This window comes from Strongylocentrotus purpuratus, unplaced genomic scaffold, assembly GCF_000002235.5.
Source record: "Strongylocentrotus purpuratus isolate Spur 01 unplaced genomic scaffold, Spur_5.0 spur5_contig_855, whole genome shotgun sequence".
NCBI lineage: Eukaryota > Metazoa > Echinodermata > Echinoidea > Camarodonta > Strongylocentrotidae > Strongylocentrotus > Strongylocentrotus purpuratus.
The window spans coordinates 418,022-421,372 of NW_022145563.1; the positions used below are offsets into that span (position 1 = coordinate 418,022).

Consider the following 3,351-nt stretch of genomic DNA (forward strand, 5'->3'; position numbering starts at 1 on the left):
ATTACGGAGCATGGACTTTGGTCGAAGAAGGTCGCCGAGCCTCGTCTGTTCTCCCCGTCTCTTCCACGCACTCGCACACTTGGCTTTCTGGCAAAGTTAGTGATGGTATAATGCTGCATTCGTGGCGCCTGCTGGTCTGGTTTCGTGCACACGTTCGATGTTCCGCCATTTTCTACCACCAGTATTTCCTTGTCTCCGAACCTCACGTGGCCCGTACTGCAGCACTTACTATACTGCCTTACCTGTTGCCTGCCATTCAGCGGACACCTAGTCGCACAATTATCTACTTTTCCGATGGTTTGCAGCATTATTCTCTTTCGGGGGACAGGTAACAGGTTCGGCGCCACCTTAACACGACAGTGCTACCCTCTACCAAAAAGACTGGCTTTTTGACGGCCATGGCCAGTACCCTTGGTAATTATGTCAGAACTTATTCACTATTCTGTAATTATGCCATTGCCATTTTATGCCCAACATTGGGTTAGTATTCAAAATCGCTAACATGGAATTCCTTTTTGAGTGTGGGGGAGCGGTATTAGTTGGAAGTTTAAATACCACAAGAAGTTTCGACCAATGACGTCATTGAAAAGTACTACCTGTAATGTATTATGACTCGACGCACCTCACTATATATTTCCTTATACGTTGTATTTTCTATGTGAAAAGGCAAAACGATTAACATTGTATATCGATTTAGTCATATAAATTTGGAATCTCTTGTAAAATGTGTATAATAGTGCATAATGTAATGGGGACAAAAGCGCGCGAAATGACCTCGTGGCTGTGCCATGCTATGGTGCGCCGCGTGGCTTTTTGCTACTGCTCTATTGCACCAAGTACCCTGTTCTCATCGCCGGCCCAATACACTCTACATACGTGGCATGCAAGATTTGGCCTTTGCCTTTTCAATTTGATTCCCCTTTGGCACACAAAAAGCTATTCATCTTATTTGCGTCCACGGTAGATACACGCGGTGCACTCTACCGTGTGAGCTCTTGTTATTTCATGTAATTCTTAAAATGTGTGAATTGTGCACGCGTTGGCTCTCAATTACTACTACCGTATATTCGATACTGCCCAGTGTTATTAATATATGCGGGTATGCTCGGTATCATGCTGGTTCGGATTTATCTACCCGATTCTATGGCGACAGGCTTTCATTCATAATACCACCTGTTGACGGCTCGATAATTTATCGATGGTCTTGTAAAGCGGCATGACGGCGTCATTAAGCTATCGGCTTTAGTGGTACGACGCTTAATAGATATATAATTAGATATTTGTATGTATGCACCAGTTTTAATGTATTATAGTTGTGATTTTGATTTTGCGGAGATCCATATCCTCGGAATGTTTCGAGTCGTCAGTCGGCGTCGGATGGCGGAAGGCGCTTCGTCACGGTCGTCGCCTAGTTCATCATTTACCTGGTACAAACCAGTGGAGAAAAGGCAAGATGTTGGCATAGCTGTGATTTAAATATTAACCCAGCTGTGTCTTCATACTGCCATTTATTCACTTGGTTGTTCGCCCAGAATCTTGCCGTCGAAACGAGGACCAGAGATATTCGACGCACCTGTATGTCTTCATATATTATAGCCATTTATTCACTTGGTGGTTCGCCCAGAATCCTGCCATCGAAACGAGGACCAGAGATATTCGACCCGGACTCAAATTTGTCATTATCATACTACAATAGCGGTTTTTATTTCTTTTATTAAATTTTGTACATGGAATCGATACATCGTGCTAGTAAGAGAAGATGTAATTTCTAAGACGAAAAGAAACTTTAACATTTGGCGCAATTTCTTTTATAAATATTCATAGGCAGGTTTCCTTTACCTAAATGTATCGGGTTAAATCGAATGAACTTATAACCATGGATCTATGTAGTAGGTACATGATTAAACAAGCCACGTGTTGCCTTGGTCTCCATTGAGCATACATCTCGAGGGAAAAGAGCGGGCATGACAGCATAATCCCTTCGTAGAAAGACAAGGCATATATCGATAAATTCCTTGTTACGTAACGATCTTGTTCGTCATCCATTCTTATCTCTAGTCACGGGTTCACTCGGAATCGAACGACAGAGCTTGAATAGCTGTTTAAGCCTCGCCCACTGCTCCCATTACTAGTCTTTTATTTCTTTACTAAATAAGGGAACGAATACCCTTTAAAATCTGCCTTTAGCACCTGTTTAACATTCAAAAGCAAAGAATGCATGATTGACCAAGAAATATATTATGTAACCATGAGTTCTTTGACGGAAGAAGGATGGGAGCTGGCCTGAAATGTTGAGCGAAAAAGCATACCAAATAAAGAAAAGTTAGGACCCCAGTCCCCCTGGATTCGCGATTGTATCCGATTTACAAAAAGCATTTAGAGCTGCCGTTTTTAATCATAATAGTTGCGAATGAAATGTGGGGCGGCTCTAGTGTAACAAAATTATATGCGTTAATTAATTAATGTTGCTGGTAATTCATTTCGGCACTTATTCATTTGGATATTCAAAGCTGGAGTTGTATGAATCGGATGTATAGTGGGAATCTTTACAATCTTTTGGGAGTGCACCCCTTTTACGGAATACTGAGTCATTTGAAGGATTTTTTCTTTTCTTCAAATGTTTCCTTGAAAGATCATTTAGACCACAATAAACCGGAAGCGTGATGTGCCAAGTATGGTATTAGTTTATCTTGCTTTTTTAGTATATTAAAAGTAAAACCTGAAATGGGCTTGTATCTCCTGCTTCTATTTGCTCTACAGATAGGGTCGGGGTACGTGTAAGTTGATAAGATATCAATGTAAAAATGAACGGGTCACGAGTACAAATGGAGGAATGGGTGCGGGGTTCTGAACAAATACAAAAAATACAGTGCTTTTTGGAACCACACGATTTCGGTCTTTGTATACGCTGTAGTTTGTTTTGTGCCTTGTCTTTTCAGATTGTGTGCTCAGCCAAGTCAGGATTCTGTACCTTGACCCGGGCAATAGTATTTAGATGATCATCGTGGAATTCGTTTGGCTTGTGGTTGGGTTATTCTAATGGAATATATAGTTATTGCAGTGAATCCATCACGAAACTTATGCACAAAAACGTGCTAGAGCTCTACCCTCCCCGATCTGTTTGTATGTGTACTTTTGTGAACAAGGGTTGTTTTTTGTGTTTGAACGCGGGTTCAACTTCGTGTGAGTTTAAAGGGAAACGAGATATAATTATACCTATTCATTACTAATAAAATCCATGTTGGTGACTCAGGCGCATCGGCATACTTAGCCTGAGATTTGATTTAATTAAGACATTATTCAACGTTGGTCTATTAATAGTACATAGAAATCATCCCGCTTTGATTGTGA

The 3,351-nt window shown here is 41.0% G+C and overlaps 1 non-coding gene across 1 annotated transcript; it reads left to right on the forward strand.

The window, feature by feature from the left end:
• Nucleotides 1-1,428: 1,428 nt before the first annotated feature.
• Nucleotides 1,429-1,527, forward strand: Mir31 (microRNA mir-31). The gene has a single exon (NR_036396.1). It is a non-coding gene; the product is annotated as a microRNA mir-31 (primary transcript).
• The last annotated feature ends 1,824 nt before the right edge of the window (nt 1,528-3,351 follow it).